The sequence below is a fragment of the Argentina anserina genome, chromosome 2, assembly GCF_933775445.1.
Source record: "Argentina anserina chromosome 2, drPotAnse1.1, whole genome shotgun sequence".
Classification (NCBI taxonomy): Eukaryota; Viridiplantae; Streptophyta; class Magnoliopsida; order Rosales; family Rosaceae; genus Argentina; species Argentina anserina.
In genome coordinates this window covers 23376293-23398263 of record NC_065873.1, presented here as the reverse complement: position 1 = coordinate 23398263, position 21971 = coordinate 23376293, and the positions used below count along the sequence as shown (strand labels likewise).

Sequence of the window (21971 nt, the reverse complement as noted above, 5' to 3'; positions counted from 1 at the left end):
GTACATAAATTATTGATACATATTTCAGGGATCTTAACTCTTTCAATTCGGTGATTAGATGAATGGTGCAGCAAATAGTTTAATCGACGTACGATTTCAATTTCCAAACAAATATTTGTTTCTTCGGTCGGAAAGTTATAGTTTCGATCAATTGGTCCAAACGATCAACCTAATAATCATAGGACAATCCAAACACCATGACCAGTTGGCTACCACCGCCCACATTCATATGGTAGATTCATAGGTTATATGCTTTAAAAATAGTAATAATGTCCCGTGCAACATCACTAGCTAAGACGCACGCTACTAATCACATCTTTACCCCACCATGTCGATCGCAGTAATCCCAAAACAGATTGACATACAAAACCTATACCTTTTTGCGTGTGTCTTGATTTATGCTTTTAATATCTTGATAGATTCTGCCTATGTTTCAAGATCTTGAAAGTGTGTCCGATAATAGTCTTGTCTTAAGTCTTAACCTTCCGTATCTACATCTTAAATTTGTGAAAATAGTCCCACTTAGTTATAGGTCCCTTAATTATAATCCATGAGATTGGAAGCTTCTTGTTCATTTCCAAGCAAGACGCAAATACTACTCGATTTATATGATGCTGCAGTGTGCATAGCAGCAGAAGCGGTAAAGATCGAAACCCTCGGTCATGATATATGAATTAATTATTCATATAGAAAGTAATACAGATAACTCATGGCGGCCGGCATTGTTCTTCTGTGTTAGTTTCCACTTCAAATTGATGAAGTAGAATTATTAAGAAAGCAACCAGCAGGACCCTCACCAAAAAGAATGTGATCAGCGAGAATTTCATTCCAAACAAAGTTGATCACTGGAGTGAAGACGTCAAAGTTATTTATTATTATTTTTGTTTTGCGAAGAAGTATCTTGATAGCCAAATATATAACGCTAATGCAGTTTGTGGATTTTTTAGCTGTTGAGACCAGGCCACCGCACCCCACACGTAAACTCTAATGTTTGATGCAGGGAACAACATATAATTACCGATGAATTTCCTTTATCGATCAATGTCTCACGCGTTTATATACTAACGACTAATTAGCTACCTGGTTGAGTTGTTATCTCTATCGTTTAGCATATCAGATTTTCTTATTTTAATTAGCTTCCATATTTAGATGAGGAATTCGTTTAATTCTCTTGAATAATGATGTTTGATACCCATTAATTATTAATATAACCACACTCTATCAGTTCCACTTGCTCCTACAAACTGGATCTCTGATATCGATTCTTCTTAAACAAAATTAGTAATTATATACGAAGATTTGGTACGTATAGTGAAAAAAATTACGTCAAAGCTAAACGAAAATTTTACACGTACAGATTCTATGATGGATTCTGAAAAGACGTATAGGAACATATATAGTCATATGACTCATATCCAGAGAAGAAAGCTAAGAAACCATGCCATTAATTGGAAATTTGATAAATCTTATTTGACAGCTGAGAAAAAACCCTCATCTTCTCCCCTCCTCACCGGCCTTTCACAACAATTGCCGGACCCAAATATCGACGACCGGAGCTGAAGAGCCGACGAGATCCGACGTCGGAACTAAATGAGGGGAGTCCAGGTTGTTCTGACGTGTCATTCTGACGGCTCACTGTCGGTGTCCATTAAATTCCGGCAAGACTAGGAAAGGGCAGTGACAAGTGGAGAAGATGAGGTAGTTCTTCCAAAGAGCTGGATATATGGCGAATTATAAGGAAAATCTGGGTTCACCGGTGACAAGCTGGCAGACTTGGCCGGAGCCTCGCAGTCTTACTGACAATGGTGGAGGGCCAACTATTCTTCAAGTTGTGGGAATGTCTGTTTCTGGTCGCTTTTGCTGTCATTGGAACAGGAACCAGAGGCCAGAATTTTCAGAATGGAATGGAACACCATGGTCTTCACCAGCCTTCTTTTTGCGGGAAAAACAGAGCTTGTCATGCGCTTGAAACAACTAGCCTCCGTCTTCAGTTTTCCCATCACCTCGGGCGCTGTCTTGGGCTTCGCGACCGCCAATGGGTTTTTCTCCTCCCAGAAAACGAGTGTACCTGTAGGGTTTCGAAGGTTGGACACCATCTCGACGACTCTACCTGCCTCTTACTCTTTGCTTCTTGCCTCGTTTGGCCACTCTCGCTCACTGTGTGGGTTGTGTAATGTGTAGCTTTGCGCCTTGCCCCATTCCGAATGAAGAGGTAGGTTTTATAGAGGGTTTGGAAATGATAGATACACAGTAGTGCCAAATGATAGAAATGAAAGAGAAATTGCCTAAGGGCATGAATGGTGCCGATGGTGGCCCTTACAACTGTACTTAACTTGTAACACGTCATAGATTAGTTTATAGTTACACGCATTTATATTTTAAGTTTTTAACTGTGATGAACAGCCGAAGGTTTCCCTATTTACTAGTTATAAATGATTAAACTAGTAAAGCTGTGATGAACAGCCGAAGGTTTCCGTCGGCGATTACCTCTATGCAGCTGACTAACATAGGTCAAGCTGAAGCATCAATTTCTGTTATATATACATGCAAATAAAACTAGCTACCTCCAGAAGTCGCACCGCAAAGCGACATGTCGTGGTTCTGAGACTGATTTCGTTCTTATATTTCTACTGTGGTAATTTGATTTTATTGAATTTGGAGTCACAAAACTGTGCAATATTTTCCCGGCAGTATGAAACGTTAAGTATTAAATCACATACTCCACCATTGCAGTTGTATTTGTACTTATTAGAAAATGCTATTTGAAATGCACTTATTAATCGAAATATTATGTAGTCTAGATTAATTGTAGAATTTGAGATTTGCTATTGTTCTATGCAGCTATAACAAAAGTGAGCCCATTTTTTTTTCATTATCACAAAAGTGAGACCCTTTCCCACTAAACATGACTACACCATTTCGCATAACGAAAGTATTCATGAACAGCTACCGGCCGTTTCCCTTTAATTTGCCCTCACTTTCTTTGACCAAAATGTCACCCGGCCGCCACTCATTCACAAAACAGATAATGTACTAGCTAGTGTGACCAACTCTCCATTTGTGGAAGCTTCAAGCTACCCTTGAAGCTTCAATAATAGTTCAATTCAAAAATTGGGGTCCTAATTAATTTGACCGGTCACAATTGATTATATAGTGTAGGTACGAACGTTTTTTTGTGGGTCAAAAGGGTACATACATATAAATGTACATGAAATCAATTTCTCTCCCTCTTTCGTTATTTCAAGTTAAAATCTACTCAAACTCGAAGTTATATAGGAGCAGCGCCTTTTAGGTTTGAGTGTTTTTGACGAGCACGTAGTTGTAGAGTTATATATACAACTATACAATCAGGGACAGAGCCAGAAACTCAAAATGCCCTGGGCAAAATTTATCATTTAATTTTTATTTGTTTTTCAACAAAATTGGTGTTGCTTATTTTCTTTTTAAAAAAGATAAAGTTATTTTTTAAAGAAGGACTAGAACGACAACCCTCACACTGTTGTCATTAATGAAACCGTAAAATACAAGGAGAAAGACATAGAACTTGAACCCCATATTGTAGAAACATCCTAAAATAATATCAGGAGACAATACAACATATGCATTATAACACGCACAAATTAGTAAAAAGATCAAGTTTAATTTATTAGTGGTAATTAAAAAGCTAGTACAAAAAAACTAGATATTTTTTTTGTCATTTACAAACATAGCACTCATGTGATCAACCGACTTAACTAAATTAAGACATATGCAAATAGACATTTCTCTTATAAGTGAAAACGAAATAAAAAAGTTTAAGCAAAGAACATAACAATATGTTCACTCTATAATAGGTTAACAAGTCAAATTTACTGAAAATATACTAGTAAGGTTATATAGAAGGAGAATTAATGAGAGGGAGAGATGCCGATTTCTGTTGGAAAGGATTAATTGGGTTGTAACTGTAATTCATATAATCAAACCTAATGTCTACATGTAAGAATTATTGGCTCAGAGTTTCTCTTTGGGCTACAGCCCGGGTGGTGTTCTACTAAGCTTCGTCACTGATGGCAGCCCTCACACTATTGTCATTAATGAAACTGCAAAATATAAAGAGGGGGAGGGGGGGGGAGAGACATATAATTTGAACCCTATATTGTAGAAACATTCCAAAATAATATCAGAAGACACAATACAACATATGCATTCTAACTAGGGGTGGGTTCGGTAGTAAACCGAGACAATTTTTCCTCTACCATCTACCGACCGACCGTGTTCGGTAACAAGATTTTTCATACCATTGCCGACATGAGAATTCAGTATACCAGAAGCTTCGGTAACCAACAACTCGGTACGGTTCAGTTGGTAACCAAAAATTTGCAGTGAAACTCCATGAAAGCTGGTGTTGCAGGTCTCAAAGGATAAGTAGATGAGAAGACAGAGAAGAGAGAGTTTATTTAGTTTTATAATTGTAATTACCCCTTTGATTTTCTGATCTGGGAAGACATGAGGTATGTCATACCACTATTTTAATGAATATTTTCAATTGTTAGATCAAGAATATATCTAATAGTGAAAAATATTCATAATTTAGTGACCGGTTCACCTATTAACAAGTTGAGTTTTTATTTTAGGGTTCAATTACAACTAAAAAAAAAAAGAAGAAGAAGAAGAAGAGGAAGAAGACTATGACTAGCGAGAAGGAGTATAATTAGGTTTTGCGCATCAAATACCGAAGCTTGGTGTAGTGGTTTGGGGCCATGCTACCCATCTAGAAGGTGAGAGTTTCGACTCCCTATACTCCAGCAGAATTTTAACATTTTGAATTTGGGCCGAGAATAAGTTTCGGCTACCGAACCTGTTGGCTACCAATGTCATTGGTTCGGCTGGTAAGTCGATTGACTGGTTTGGATCGGTTGAAATTTCCGGTCCTAATTCTAACACGCACAAATTAGTAAAAAGATAAAGTTTAATGCCTTAATGATAAGGGCTAATTTCTCTTATGGTACTTTATGTATGGTTATTTTGACAATTTGGTACTTGAAGTTCTCATTTGTAAGTCATTTTGATACCTATATCAATTTTAATCATTTTTAGGGTTCTTTTCATCATTCTAGCCATAAACTCATTAAATTCACATTTTCTTCATTTCTTCCTATAATTGTGGCATCTTTGGAGATAATTAAATTGATATATCTACTTCGCATATATCAAAAAAAATTTTTCTTAATATACTTATTGTCCTAATTATTTTTTACAAAGGAAATAAATTACCTTTATGCAATTATAATTTTTTAAATATATTTTTAAAATTCTTATAATTAAAATTAATTTAGATTGATAGCTATATTATGAAAAATTATATACGTAAATCATCACATATACTAAGTGGATGAATTATCAAATTTTTTGTGATAATTTAGAGGCAATTTGAAGGTATTATGAAAAAATGAAGTAAAGTAGAGATAAAATAACAGAAATAACCCTGAAAATATGGTCAAAATTGACATAACTACCAAAATGACCTAAATTTGAGAACTTTAGATACCAAATTGTCCGTTTTCATACATCAAGTATCAAATTGTCTAAGTAGCCAAACATCAGGTACCATAGGAGGAATTTACCCTAATGATAATTAAAAAAACTAGTACAAATTTTTTTTATTTTTTTGTCATTTACAAACATAGCACTCATGTGATCAGCCGACTAAACCTAAATAAGACATATGCAAATAGACATTTCTCTTATAAGTGAAAACGAAATAAAAAAGTTTAAGAAAAGACCATAACAATATGTTCACTCTATAATAGGTTAACAAGTCAAATTTACTGGAAATATACTGGTAAGGTTATATAGAAGGAGAATTAATGAGAGGGAGATATGGCGATTTCTGTTGGAAATGATTAATTGGGGGCTGTAACTGTAATTCATATAATCAAACCTAATGTCTACATGTAAGAATTTTATTGTCTCAGAATTTCTCTCTGGGCTACAGCCCGGGTGGTGTTCTACTAAGTTTCGTCACTGTATACAAGTAAACCCTAATTGGTTTGGCGTCATTGAGCTTTTAATTAATTGATACAAATCCTACAGTACACTGCACTATTTGATCGATTCCCTTCTGTCTTAAGCTAATGGGGTGGAATTAGACCCAGGTTAATCCTCATAGGAGCGTACTGCTGCCTCAAATCATGTCATCGCATTTAAAGGTTCGAATCCTTCCACTCCTGGGTCCTTGTACGTAAACTGCCCTAATAGACTATTCGTCGCTCTTCAACATAAGCCTTGGTTTTTAGTGTATATAGACGCACCCCTACGTACGTGTTCCCTTCTATCACTAGTATTTTTCTCCATGGTTGCCTTCATCTAAAGAGCATTGACTCGAGTCGCGGATCCAAGAATTAGAGTTCGAATGAATTTGAGTTTTTTACCAAGTAAAAAAAAAGTAATGAGAAATCTCAGCGCGAGAGACATATAATAATTGAGAAAATATACATATTTGGAGAATCATTATCCATCAAATACAATTTAAGAATAAACTTGGATCAAAATTAGCCACTGACTAGAGATTCCATAGGTTGTGGTGTATCATCAGAGTTTAGAGAAACTATGGAAGGATTAGAAATCGGATTTGAACTTGAAGATGAGGCATTAATTTTTTTAAAACCATGTTGTGATTTGTTTGAATCGCTTTGGTTTCGACAGTGAATCATACACTTTATTAGAGAACATCTAGAGATTGAGAAACAATGCTTGTGTTAAACAAAATGTAGGCAAACACAATAGCAATGACCATACTAATACAACAATATCAAATTAATTGTGATAAAACCTAAAAGGCTAAAATTAGACTAATGTAAATCAATAAGATTATGAATTAATTTACCAATAATCATCCAACAAACCTTAGAGTTTATACTAGAGAAAACATAATCAAAATCTCAATTTTGTATTTGAATGCCGACAACCCAAACATCAATGTATCATTGTTAATTCGTCTCACTCCATGCCTGCCTCTATCTAAGGATTCTAGGCAAAAATCCAACAAAATTAGAAACAAACTAGAACATAAACATAATCATATCAAATAAGAAAACCTAATTAATAGCGGGTGAATTCTAGAATTTGCACTCTAGTTTTTACAATTTGCATTCCATTTGTGCTACTTTTACTAAATTACCCCCAACTGAAACTCTCTCTCTCTCTCTCTCTCTCTCTCTCTCTCTCTCTCTCTCTCTCTCTCTCTCTCTCTCTCTCTCTCTCTCTCTCTCTCTCTCTCTCTCTCAACTCTGTAATTGTTCAACATCTTTCCTTCTCTTTTTCGAACTTCTACTGCTTCATCATGCCGACCTATTTCATTTCTGTTGCTTCCATGCCTATGGGTCACCTTATCCCCCCCACTTCATCTCTCTATACTTTGAACTTCAAATCAAAACTTTGAGATAACTAGGAAACTAAAGAGGATAATAGCTTTTCATCCACTGGGTGATGATTATTAGTAAAAGGAAAAACAAATCAGTTTGGGATTGTGATAGCTCGAACTTAATGGGTTTGAGTATCTTTATTGATTTTCACATAAATTGTATCACCACATATGATAATGGTTGCAAGTTTGTATATTGGAATAGTAAATTTCTCAAACCTAGTAAGAGTGGAAGCACAAGTTTTTTGATTTTGGAAGTTTTGGTGGCTCAGATTCAGGGGACAAATTGGCTGAGGTTGAAAGAGGCTCTAGAAAAGCCTAATGGAACGACAGTACGACAACGAATTGGATGCCCCTCCAGGCAGTGGCGGATCCAGAAAATTTTATCAGGCATGGCAAAATAAATAGTAATAGTTACTTGAAATATAATCTAACTTAATTAAAAAAATTATAATACAACTTTTCAATTAACGACGAGACAGGAAATGTTCATGGTGTAACTTCACACATGACCATAAATTAAAGCAATCAATCTTACACAACAAATTTGCATCATAATCAAACATTCAAATAACCAACTATTAAAAAAAGAAAGAATGAAAATAATAATAATTTGAATTGAATCAAATTTAGACATATGCATAAGTGAATTGGATCTAACACTTACTTGAAATAATTTAAAACAAAAAACGTTTTGTACGTTTTATGTTCCGGGGATATCTCTTTTCAATTTTCGGTTTTAGCGTTTGAGAGATCAAGACGTAGAAAAACCATTTTAAAAATCATTTCTTTATAGTCGTGTTTTCATCAAGTCGGTGTAACGTTTTTGATTGGCGGTGGTAGTCCATATAGTGAGTGAAGGAAGAGAAAAAATCTTATGCCTACAGAGCTGGATGTACATTTAAAAAAAAAATTTGGATGTTATTTATTAACTGAGTGGAAGAAATATAAGTTAAACACGGCTAGTGGGAATTATAACAAAAGACGTCGGGGGAGGTGTTTCCCCATTTCTAAGCAACTGGTCAATGGTCTTATTAATTATTAGGAAGCCATGGACGTCGGTTTGGTGTGCAAGTCGAAGGAATTAAAAAAAATACAGTTGCCTCTACAAGTAGTCTTCTTCCTCCAACTTTCGCCGGATTCTGCCCTTTTTACATTGATTTTCTCCGGAAAACTCTATATTTCAAGCCTAGCGTCAAAAACCCAGCCTAGGCAGTTGCCTAGGCTTGCCCATGAATGAATCTGCCACTACCTCTAGGGTTCGAGCCTCTTCGAAGTTGTTTAATTCAGTCTTCAATGCTGTGATAATGTAACCATATAAAGTAGCTTAACTAGCTGAAGGTTTGCGGTTAGTGCTCAAACTTTACATATCAGAAGAGAAACGTGTATCCCAATATAATCAAACACCAGTTCTGGCGTGGTTTTGTTTTATCCTGGCACTACGATGACTGTCAAAAGATAAGGGTATTCTTGGAAGAGAAATATAAAAGGAGTGCAGATTATAAAAACTGGAGTGCAAATTTTAGCACCAAAAATAATTCTCCCCAAATTGAAAATAATCTATTGATTATACTTACAATATGTTTTACCAGAAAAAGAAAAAAATGGAGGAGTCAGAGTCTTGGAGAAGTAGAATTGATGATGGCATGATGCTGAGAGAATAAGAGGGACTTTGAATTTGTTGGAAATGACGCATCAATTGATAGAGAGTGAGAGACTAAGACTGAGAAGCCGAGAGTTTTAGAACAGGAAATAAGATTTAGTGTTTAATTAATTAATTATGTTGTGTCTATAATATATACCTACTTTTTTTTTGCCCAAAATTTTGAGACCGATCCGCGCCTGATCGACTCAACACTAGTTTACACTAATTATATAGGGGCCGCACACCCAAAATTGAAATCGGCACATCCCTCTTATTTTTTAAATAATTTTTCTCTCACATCTTAACACACTCCCTAAAATGCCCTTTAATAATTAGAAAACTCTCACTCTTCTCTCTCTTTTCTCCCGTGGAAAGTTTCTTCTCCCTTTCAATTTTCTTTCTCTCTCTCTCTTCTCCCATGGAAAACTTCTTCTCCCTTTCTCAAATCTTCTTCTCCCATAGTAGTACAACCTTTTGTTAGCCAACCCATGTAAAAATCTCAACCTTTCCTCTTACTCTCTCATATATGCATCAATTTGATGCTCAATTTTCTAATCTTTTGTTTGCATATAGATAAGATTCTTTCCTTAGGATTCATGGGTAATATGTTTTGGGTATGAGAAATTGAGTAAATTGGATCTGAATTTTGGTTTGAAAAATTCATCTTTATGCCCAAAATCAGATGTTTTAGAGGTTAGTGTAATGGAAGAAGATACTGTGGATTCTGCTTTGCAAATTTCTACGGATTCAGATGATGTGCAAGAAAACTTACAAACGAATGACCACATTAACGGGATAGAGAAAGAAAAAAAAAGTCCGTAGAATTTGGACGAGATAGAAAAAGAAGAAAAAGAAGATATTGAAAAAGGTTGTCAAAAATAAGAACACAAAAAGTAGCACAAGGGTATTTTAGAGTGTAGAAAGATGTGAGAGAAAAATTATTAAAAAAATAAGAGAGGCGTTCATATTTCAATTTTGGGTGTGTCAATTTCATTTGATTTCAGACCCCATTATATATGTTCACACATGATATGACACACAACCAGATACAAGATCTTTTCTGTACCCGGGACAATCTTCGAGAGAAAGGTACGTGGAACAAATTGTTTCACGATCAAGGGGGCGACAACTTGCAGAGCTTGAATCGGTACTGTCGTGCTGAATTTTCTTGTGAACGCGAGAGATCCTTGTTGTGAACATTTATCAAACACACGATCAAGGGCGCATTATAAACATCGCCCTCTTCATGACAAGAGGATCGTGATCGAAACAATATTCTCTGGGAAAATTTGGAACAGAAAATCCCCACCTGCCACCAAATCTGTGTGCAGATCGAGATATTGAATTTCAACTGAGATGGACTTTTGTTCGTGTATAGATGGGTATCTGCTGCGGAGCACTCTGCTATGGTCCAACCTTATCGTGGTCCGACGGTGTCGAGCGTTTGTCCCCGTTACCACTGTAGCGCTACAGTAGTGCGGTGAAGATTATTTTTTACCGTAAATGGGGGAGGTCGGTTTTCACGTGCCCGGTTTGAAGTTATTACTATTAAGATGGATCAAAACCAGAAGGGGATCTGCATAATGAGAGGCATGTCATCCACTAGAAATTCTATGATTGATCGTATTCGCCGAGTTCTTCAGGCTCATTAGCTGCTTCATCTCTCAAACTTGTCTTGATTTTTTTGTGGTTTTTCTGAATGAAAGAGTCTTGTTTCTTCTTTCGATATGTTTGACGGAGAAACAATTTGTAGATAATACTAGGAGTTCCCGCTTTCAAGGTCAAATTCTCTCAATTGGATTCCCAGATTTGGACCTAGGTATGTATGTCTCTCCATAAACGTATTCTCTATATTGTTTTGAGGTTGCTTTTGTTGCTTCTCCTGCTTGGATATTTCTCTTGATGATAATACTCGGCTTTTTATGGCTTGGATGGCTGAGACTGATATTGCTTCACCTCGTTTCATTGCAATCATTGTATGCCTTTGTCTCACTAGTGATCTCTTACATTAGTATCAAGTATCTCACTCTTTGTTTCTCAGTTTTGTTTTTGTCAATCTCACAATAGGTGTGATTCGCTGGCTTTTTTTAGTTGGAAAAGTAGCGAGGAATGAGTATTAAGTATCAGTTTGATTAAAGGACATGACTTTATCGGTAGAAATCAATGGGTTTTTGGGTTGCACACCAAGTGTTCGATGAAATGCCACAGTGAATGCCTCAACACAATTCTAGACCCTCAAGTTTCATTTTTATATTAAATTGTTCGGCTTTAGATGATATGGTAGTGTCATTGCCTTACATGGTTCTTTCAGCGGTTGAAGCTAAGCAAAGAGGTAGTAAAGAGAGTTTTGAGGGGAGGACTGATATTTTGGTGTTGTGGTGATGGGTTTTGTCGTAGGATTTGGATTGGGTGAAGGAGGAGTTTTGTCGTTAGTTTGATTCACGTTGTTGTTGTTCGTTTTGGTTTTTGGTTTTCCATTAGCAGTTTGCAAAGGTTTGGAATGGTTTGGGATTTGTGAGTGGCTTTGATATTTGAAGTTGTGTTATGTTTCGAAGATATTGTGCTCTTGTTTTTTTTTATGGGGTTTTGTTTTATTCATTTTGAAATTGGTCTTGTGAAATAAAATTTCGATGTTTTCATTTCTTATATATTTTCATATCTGAGTTTCACATTTAAAATCTTTGACTAGTATGAGGAAGCATCTGCTTAGTGAACTTTGTTTTATTCTCTCCTTACACTTATTGAGAGTTTAGATTGCCTGGGAATGTCGCCCTGTTGAGTTTGATTATATCTTTTAGTTTTGGTGATTCAATTTATAGTTAATGTTACTTTATCTATTTTTTTGGTGAAGGAAGTTTTTTTCTTGTTTTATAACTCTATTGTTTTCAGTTAGATTCACTAAATTTTTATTGGGGTTGGTTATGTTTGTTATGCAATGAGACACATAATTCCTTTTGTGTTAGGAAAGATATATGGAGATTTTGGGGTGGGGTAATTTTCTGGAATTTCTCAAGTTGGAGTTTTGGTAGATGTTGATTTTGTTTTGGATTTATTTTGATGAAGGTCTGTTGGGTTCTGATTCTTTTTTATCTGAGATAATAACTGTAACTTAACAAATGATTTTATTTGGGTTATTTCCTTCTTCTTTTTTTCTGAATGTATTGAAATTATGAAAGAATTAGCTCTGCATTGTGGTGCCGCCTTGAAAGCTGAAAGTTTTTTTCTTTGAATTATAGAGGCAAAGTGAGATGGCAAGTCTAAAGAGCATTTTGAGTGCAGCAATTAATACTGGGGTAACTGAGGCGGGGCAAGGTTATTCGGGCATATGCTCAACCCCATAGACTTGAAGTCTGCGCATAAGATTCTGCGTAAGAAGCTGATTGGGCTTGGACCAGTGGTACTCACATGACATCCGGAAAGATGACCCCTAGTCATGGAAGTTGAGGAAAAAGACTATGCTCTCTTGCTCATCTCATATTCTCTATTATCTATCCATTTGCTTATGTTTCATCCTCGTATAAAATTACAAAGGAACATTGTAAAATTTCATTAATAATGGCAATGCATTGTAGAAGGATGAGAATAATACATCATCACTACATTCGAGTTACAGAATAAGAGGAAGCACAATAATAGTTAGGTTATAGTTTAATGTCTTACCACTTTCATGGTGTTTGCTCTATAAATAAGAGCCATCCTTTTGATTTTGCAACCAACTTTATATTAAGAAATCGTTTTCCTCTCATTTTCCCCCTTTAATTTGAATAGAATTGCTCATTTGCTTATAGTCCTGATTCATCTCCACTTGGTTCCCCACAGGCACACCAACAAGCAAGAAATATTAAAGCGTCGAGAAAAATGACCACCTACGAAGGGTCAAGGAAAGCGTTCCAAGCGCAAGAGTTAGTATCTTGACATGTTGAAGTTGGTTCTTGAATGGTGTTTGAAATTATAAATGAAAAAGAAATACCACACTACAATTATTTAGAACACTTCGGCCTAAATCTTTGCCACACAAGGATTCTAGTAGTCAATCAATCATCATACAATACAATGTGCACTATCAATTGTAGCCCGATGAAGAATCATTTTTACAGTAAAAGATGGGGGAGGTCGATTTGCTCGCTAAACAGTCAAACCAATCCCATGCAAGTTAATGTCATCTCCAAAATTTTAAACGGTAAGTTAATTCAATCAAAGTTGATGTAAACGTCTATGCTTAATTTGCTGCATGAATGGGTATATGGTATACAGAGAACTCAATCCCATAGATAGTCAAGCACACATATTCATGGTTTCCTTTTGTGCTTTCCCAGCTACAATTGAAAGGTTAATTTGAAGTGCTCTTCCAAAATAAAAGACATCAAAAATAGGATAAAGTACAAAACAAGCCCATGGCTGAGGGATGAAGTTGAATCTTAACACCAGAAACCAAGTTATTTCAGATCAAATTCGAGAATTGAAGACACCCAAATATAAAAGCAAGCCAAAACAATGTATTATTACATTAAAATTCAACTAAAATATGATGTTCTTGCAACACATTAAGTACCAGTAGATCCATTAGCTACATCACCAAAAACATACATCAACAATTCCCTACTTACAAACAACAAACAAGTACCAAATTATCTACAGAAATCACAGTAAAATCCAGCAACTCACTAAATCAAAGCCCCAAATTTCACTTCTCCACAAAGCAAATCATAATAAAGCTTCAATTCTGCAGGTCACCAAAAATAACAGAGCATCGAGATAGCAGCGTTATCGCTGACTCAAGAGAAAAGCAAAGACTAAGAATTGACCAAGCACCATCTTTAAGAAGCTGAAACCTCCAGGAAGGCCATTGGAGTCAGAGCTGTAGTCAACGTTCTTGTACTTCTTGGTCGTATTCGGAACAGAATCCCCCATTGGCGTCATTGCCTCGCTTGCATACCAATCAGCTTATAGATGAAGACCTGAGGCAGCCCTTCAATATGGAGGTGCCCCAATAGCCCCTTGAGGTAGAGCTCCGCGTAACCCGGGTCTCAGTAACGAAGACCGGAAGGTCCTCCTATCCGGTGACGGCCATGGCGGAGATGACGACGTCAATCATCATGTTGAAGAGGTTCCAGTAACGGACGCCAGTAGCCATGTTGTAGTGGGAGATGAAGGGGTGGTACTGGAAGAGAGGAAACCCGATCGGAATCTCGCTCCGGAGGTGGTAGAGGTTGTAGGGTAGACGTTGATGAAGAAGGAGGAATTGGTGTCGCGCAAGAACTGAAGGAGAGGACAGACTACCGTCTGGAGCTGCGCGACGGAGGGAGCCAACGGCATCTTGATGGCGTTGACGAAGAAGAAGGCGGTGGAGACGGCGATCTGGTGGATCACGACGCCGACGCACATATTTTCATTTTTCCCAATTAACAATCAGTTTCGACTTTCGATTGCCCGTAAACATACCAACTTAGAAAACTTACCTTCCTCTGATAGTTTACCCCTCCATATATTTAACCTTAATTACTGATTTAACGAAACAAAAAATCAACAGTAACTAACGATCTAAACCGTTAATTGGATCTGTCTGGACGAATGAATTGGTGACACCTGTCCTCGACAGGGTTAGACCAGAGTGGTCTGTGACCATTCCATAACGCTTCTCTGCAAGCATATATAGTATATATATAACAGACAAGCTTTTTTATTTTGGGGTTCAATACAAATTCAAAATACTGTAGAAAGGACAATTGAAAGATGAAGAATTAAGTGTAATTTACATTGCACATCGAAATGTACGTACTTTCTTGAAAAAAAAAACCAACATAACTTTATAAGATCAATGACATCTCTTCGTCGACCCCGGCCGTTGCTTTACTTGTACTGGCCATTTCATTAATTTCTGCTAGAATCGATGTAATTGGAACTACTTACTAAAGATAATCAATAAGATCAATGCATTTTATATGACATTGGTATTGCCTAAGACATTGGGTTTTATACACTGAGGGACTTATAAAATTTTCTCCTTTTAAGTATAACATTGGAATTTCTATGAACTATAAGCAGATAATAACGAACGAGTGTGATAAACTAATCCATCTCCAAGTCCCCCAACTAAACAAATAAACCTAAAAGCTCTTTTCAGGCCACTAACGTTCTTGCCTTCTTGGTTCTACTTCATCGGAAAAACAGTCTAGGTTGTACTTTTGTTTTACTGTACCCGTAAAATAACCTCTTTGCATATATTATTACCAAAGACTAATTACGTACACCTCTTTATTTTATAAAAAAGTAGCATGATGCCATGATGAGAGCTTTAGAAATTGGGAACCAAGTACCATCTTAATTCTTAACAGACCAGGGAGGACGTAACACCAGCTGAAATGGAGAATTTATGTTTTAGCATTTCAGCTGGAAAATGATCGTATACACTACACCCTCAAGGCCTCAAGTATACAGTATTTGACTGCAGTTCAGTTAAAAGAATACTGTATTTGACTGTATTTCAGACAAAAGACAACAAAAAACTCTCAAGTATACTGGGCCAAGCTAGAGAGGGTCTCTCTCTTTCGGGGGCATGGTTAGGCCCATCTAGCTTTCACCTTGTTTAGAAATTAGAATAGGATCTACAGGGTACTCTGTTCAGTCTGTTGCGCGGAACTAGGAGTGTTGTGTTGAGATGAAACTAGTGTGGAAGAACAACAACAACAAGAAGCGGCCTTTAGCCACCGTCTCCAAGTACCCAAACCTCCCTTTTGATCTAAAAAACGACACCCCCACTACCCAAAACGACACAGAAAATGAGCACAATGGCGTTAAAAGCAACACAAAGCTGAACAAAGAACAAGACCATGAACCGAACGATCCGTCACTCTCTGGAGAAGCAGAAGAAGACGTTGCTAAACTCCAGCTCGTTTGAGTACGAGGGAACCAAGCTCGCTGAGGTAGTATATTACCCCAATTTGTGTTCTTCCATGATTCTTTTCAGTATGTAATCACGTCTTGATGTCTTAGATTCTTTTTCTTGACTATACCCTTGAGCTACAAATCTTGTGTAATACCCAAAATTTCTAATTTCGATTACCGATACATTAGAACTAATTAATCGATATTTGTCTTAAATGTCGAAAACGTAGTTTAATACGTCGATATTAAACTACACGTTGCCACCAGCTCGGAAATGTCTTCGGAATATTTTTTCGACGCTCAGTTTTATTTTTATAAATTTCTAAAGGTTTTACTTGTTTTTAAAATGTTTTCTGAAATTATTTTACAAATTTGGGTTTTTGTTTATGGGGTTGAGAAAGTCCAGCCCAGACCATTTGTTGACCCAAGCCCAAACCTGGGCCCATGTCCTTTTTATTTTTCCTCCACGTTTTTTTCTTCTACCCTATTTTCTTCTTCTCCTACAACCACACCGTTTTCTTCCTCCTCGCCTAGCGTTGCTAATCCGGCCACGAATCACACATGCATCACCACCATTGAATCCCTCTCTTACTTCTCTTCAAATCCATGTCCATCGATCACTCAAACATCCACGTTTTGACTTCAAATTTAAGTGAAGCAGTGAAGAACAATCGGAGAATCTCTATGGATTCTGGCTTGGTTTTGAGCTCTGGCGAGCTTCCTTGACCACGATTTGGTGAGCCCAGTCCTTTATTTCATTTTTCAAATTTTCCCTTCACGATTTATTGAAATAAGAGCTTAACCTCTTCCTCCCTCTTTTTCTATTTTCCTCCGCCGTGAAACCACCACCTCAGCGACCTTCATGGTTCCTGGTTTGGATGAGTTCTGGAGCTGTAGTAACATGGGAAAGAGCAACAACTTAGTTTGGGATCGAAAGAGGAGCAGCAGCCTCGGCTCTGCGTTTTCAACTTGTGGAGGTAGTAATTCTACCCCGATTTCTTGAATTCTTGTATTTCTATGCCTTTGGTGTTGTTGGGAAGATTGGATATGTTTTGCGTGCTAGTTTAGACTTGATCGGAGACGAGATTAGCAGAGAGATACCGATCAAGAAACAATTGGGTTAAAATATCTGGTTTTTACTCTTTTACAGTTACCTTTTTACTGTTTTACCGTATTGTGATATTTCTAAAATATCTCTTCCAGATTTATTGTTTTTAAATTATTGTTTGACTTTGACTTTTATTGTTTTTATCCTAAGTTACTTTTTTACTATTTACTAAATGATTTTAACAGTTTTACTTTAACCAAATGTAACTTAGTGAAAACTAATTTATTAAAAAGGCGACGTATGAACGTAACGTTTAGTTGCGATTATTAGTAGTAAATCTGATTCTCGCCCGGTTTGAGAATCGAGAACTATTAATTTAGAAATTTGTCAATATAATAAAATAAGTCACCGATACAATTATGAGTAGCTTTAATATCCTTAAAGTATGATTAATATCGATCGACTATTGAAGTTTGACTATTTCGGTTTTCCGAAAAGTAGTCTATAATTGGTCAACATGATCAATTTCTGATCAACCCAGGAAAGACTTGGTGGTCAAACTAGGAGAAAGATTAAGTCAACATATTAGTGATTTTGGAATATGTTTATAACTCTATATGACAGTACTACTCTACCACCACCCCATGCCCTTTGATGCGACGTAGCATTTCCCCCCTTTCCCTTTCTTTTCAGCTAAAAATCTCACAAAATCGTCAAACTAAACTCATATAAAAAACTTAGCAAGAATCAATGTCTACAATTTAACTAATATCCAAAATTTAACGTTCATAGATAACTTGACTTGTTCTCAATAACATATATATAGTTGGAATTATCCACACTAGCGATTAACGTTGAGTTCGTTCAGTCTACATTAGACACTTTAGTTTGATAATTGATTCTACGAGATTGTACAAAGCTAGACCACCAGCAGCAGCATTACTCTAGGATTGGATGAGCAACGTGAATTCTACACTTCAATCCAGGTAGGGTGAGCTAACCCCCTGTGTGTATTTTTTGACCCTTAAATTCATTGTCTATGCCTCGATAATTGTTTATTGATGAAAATTGTATATGAGATTTATAAATACTAAAACCCGATGATAAGCGGATTGTGAGATTAGTGTGTAAACCTGAAAGTGAATGGGACCCTAGCATTCTAGGCAATCCTACTGTGTCGATGACCGTACACCTCCGGATGGGCAATGCCCTGTTTATGTAAATATGGGGACTACATACCAAGACACTTACAAGACATTCTATTAAGGCAAAAATGCCGATTTGCATCCCAAATTTAGTCATAATTATCAATTTGTACCCTGAACTTGTATTTGAGTCAATTTATCTCCTAAACTTGATAAAAATTACCGATTTGCACCATATCCGTTAAATTTAATGTTTTCCATCCAATTTCTAGTCACATGTCATGCATTTGAGGGGTAATATTGTCATTATATATTTATTCATATTTAATAATGAAATAAATTAATAAAATTACTTAAGATGAACACTTGTTATAATTTTTTTTTCGAAACATGTTATTGATTTATATATTTATTATTTTATGTGATATAGTATGTTAAAAGATATTAGAAAAATATAAATAAATACATTGAAAATTAAAAATAAATGTGTGTTCTAGAAGAATTACTATTCTACTATTGTGTGTGTCTTAGCCTTATTAGGTTTCCTGTTAGAGATAGATTTACATCTCTGTAATAGATTATGACTCCGAATCCTACGGGATTGTAGTTATGTAATGCCTATATATATGCCCCATTATCAATAATTAAATGGTTACGTTTTGTTCAATTACGTTGTTATTATTCTCGTTTTGTTCTTCCTCCAACAATATGTACATATATATATACACACACACAACACACTATATTTGAATGTGTGAGTATGTTGAATATATAATTCGAAGTAGGGTTAAGTATGTAGAAAAAAGATGTAAATAAATAATTTGATTAAAAAATAATCCTCTTTTTAAAGAATATTTGTATTTGTTTTAAAAAAAATACAAATAGAAAATGACAACATTACCCCTCATGTGCATGACATTTGACGCAAAATTGGATGAAAACAGTTAAATTTAACGGATGGGGTGCAAATCGGCAATTTTAACAAGTTTAGGAGGTAAATTTACTTAAATACAAGTTTGGGGTGCAAATTGACAATTTTAGCCAAATTTGGGGTGTATTTTGACAATTTTGCCTTCTATTAATCAGAAAAGTTGCATGAGCAATAACGTAATACCACAATGGTTTCGACAATTTTGCTGCAATTAGAAGAGTAACACAAGTCTCAACATGATGTCTATTCTTCCTCTCAGCTACATCATTCTGCTGAGGTGTATAAGGACGAGTAATCAGATGGAGAATACCCTTGCTATCTAAAAAATTAAGAAACTCTTTGATATATTCTCCTCAACCATCAGTTTGAAGAGACAGAATAAAGAAATGAAATTGAGTGTGCACAAAATTATAGAACTTCACAAACGTGGGAAAACATCTGATTTATTAATAGGAGGATAGAGCCACACAAACTTGGTACATTCATCATGAAAGTTGCATAGTATTTGTAACCTTTAATGGACAAACATGGAGCATGACTCCATACATCGGAGTGGACCTTTTGAAATGGAGAAACACATTTAAAATGAGATGAAGTAAAAGGTAATCTATGCATCTTACTCGAAAGACAAGCAATACACTTACCACTAGATGAATCAACAACACACTCTATTTTCGACAAAAAAAAAGCTTTTTAGAAACAACTTGAGCTTAAAAATGCCCCAATCTGTGATGCCATAATGAGGAATTCACTACAGAGCCAACAAAAGTAGTAGGATTGGAAGATGTAGATTGTTTTATTCTTTTGGAATTGAACATGAACAACCCTTCAAGACTCCTCTTTCCTTGGTACAATATTGCCTTGGAGATTTTGTTCTGCACACATATATCAGTGTCATCGATGACTATAAAGCACCTAGTGTCTTTGCACAACTTGTTAAAATATAACAAGTTAATAGCTAGACTAGACACATGAAGTACATTATTAAGTTTAAAAGTATGATTTGCAGGAGTAAGAGAAGCAGTGTCAATATTTTGAATATTCAAACCTTCCTCAAGACCAATATTGATGGAATTGGTGGATTCATATGGCTGAGCAATGGCCAAGTTTATGGGATTTGAGGTCATATGATGTGTATTACCAGTAACACCTATCCACACATCATTGTTCAAAGAACTAGAGGCACCATGAGACTGTGCAGCCATAGCACTTAGAGTAGCATGAGGTTGAGCTCCTTGAAATGCATAGTTGTTTCTATGCTAACAGTCTAAAGCTACATGACCTCAACCTCCACAAATTTGACACACAAGAAACACAACATAAGTGATAATGGAGTTATACTTGAGAGCAGTATGACCGTTCTTGCAGCAGATTTGACACTCAGGAGTAGCCACTGATTGAGTTCTGTTCGCAAAGAGAGGTTGTCTGTAGTTTGTACTTTGTAGACTCCGGATTGTTGTAGCATACACTTGCAATATGTTCCTTTTTGTTACATAACTGCAAATAGAATTCTAATATGACCCCTTTTGCCATTGATTTGGCACTCTTTAGGACAAGAATACTATTGTTGTTGCTTGTTACTATTACCATTTCAATTAGAGGACTACTTAGCACCGTTCTCACTCCATATACCATTGCTTTATCACTTCCATATCCACTTGAATTTCCATTTCCCCTGAAGTTGTTGTTAGCTCCTATAGCAACCATAGTTGACATCAAGTTTGAAGAAGAAAACTGAGCTTCATTATCTCTTTTTGCAGCAGGCAATTGAGCTCGTATGTCTTTAAGACAATTAGAGTTGTCTCTTGCCCTGATCACAGCTTTGATCATGACATACTCATTGGGCAGGTCATTAAAGATGACCGTCTTCATCCAACAAAGTTACTCTCACAGAGCTAAGAAAATCTCTAGCATGTTTGATACAATGTAAAAACTTGTCAGTAGAATCTGATCCATTCTTGATAGTTTGAAAGTCATTCTTCAGCTGCATAATGTTAGCTCTAGAAATTGAGGAAAAGTGCTCTTGCAATGTAGTCCATGCTTCTCTTGAAGACTTGCTCCCCGCTATTATGTCTATGACATCATCGTCTAAGGTGGCCATCAGAAGACTGAGTAGAGCTTTGTCAATAGTTTTCCATTGCTTATAGGCATGAGTCACTTCACTTGTCAGAATACCTTGACCAGACAACACATATCTAGGAGGACATGGATATGTTCCATCAAAGTAAGAAAACATATCACTTCCTTCAAGTACAGACTGAAATTGAAAACTTTATTTGATAAAATTAGTCTTTGTTAGCTTGACTGTAATCATACTCAACATAGAGGCTATCTCAGCTTGAGTAACATCATGAGCAAAAGCCTCCGACTGACTTGAGGAACAAGAGTTAGTCTGATTCTCAAGCATGATTCATTCTGGAAATAAGCATTGTATACAAAACACTATATCAAGTAAAACTTCATATCACTACCACAAGAGAGCAATCACCACTGCAGAACCTCATCTTAACACTATAACATGTCACTACTACACTTCAACACTTTCTGCACTTCACACAAATAACACAAACTTCCACTCAAGCACTACTAACACTTCACCAAATACTCAAGGCAATATCACACTACTACATTTCATCAACACATTGTCAACACTACACTTCATCATTCTTCATAACCTACACTTTGCACATCATCACAATTATCACAAATCAAATGCACTAATTTTTTAATTCACTGCACTACGTCATTGCACTGAAGCACAAATCCACCCTACTACTCCATATAGAAACTCAACCACTCTAAAATAACATAGACTTGCTAACACTTCAATTTTCAAGCTACGAATTCATGGAATAAATCAAACACAGTAGATCTAATGAAATCAAAGTTGTGATGAGCAAGATCAACATTATTTG

At 36.1% G+C, this 21971-nt stretch overlaps 1 long non-coding RNA gene across 1 annotated transcript; it reads left to right on the top strand.

The window, feature by feature from the left end:
* The first annotated feature begins 16451 nt into the window (after positions 1-16451).
* Positions 16452-20465, top strand: LOC126784802 (uncharacterized). Its single transcript, XR_007670987.1, has 3 exons — positions 16452-16668; positions 16787-16909; positions 20066-20465. It is a non-coding gene; the product is annotated as an uncharacterized LOC126784802 (long non-coding RNA).
* Positions 20466-21971: the final 1506 nt, after the last annotated feature.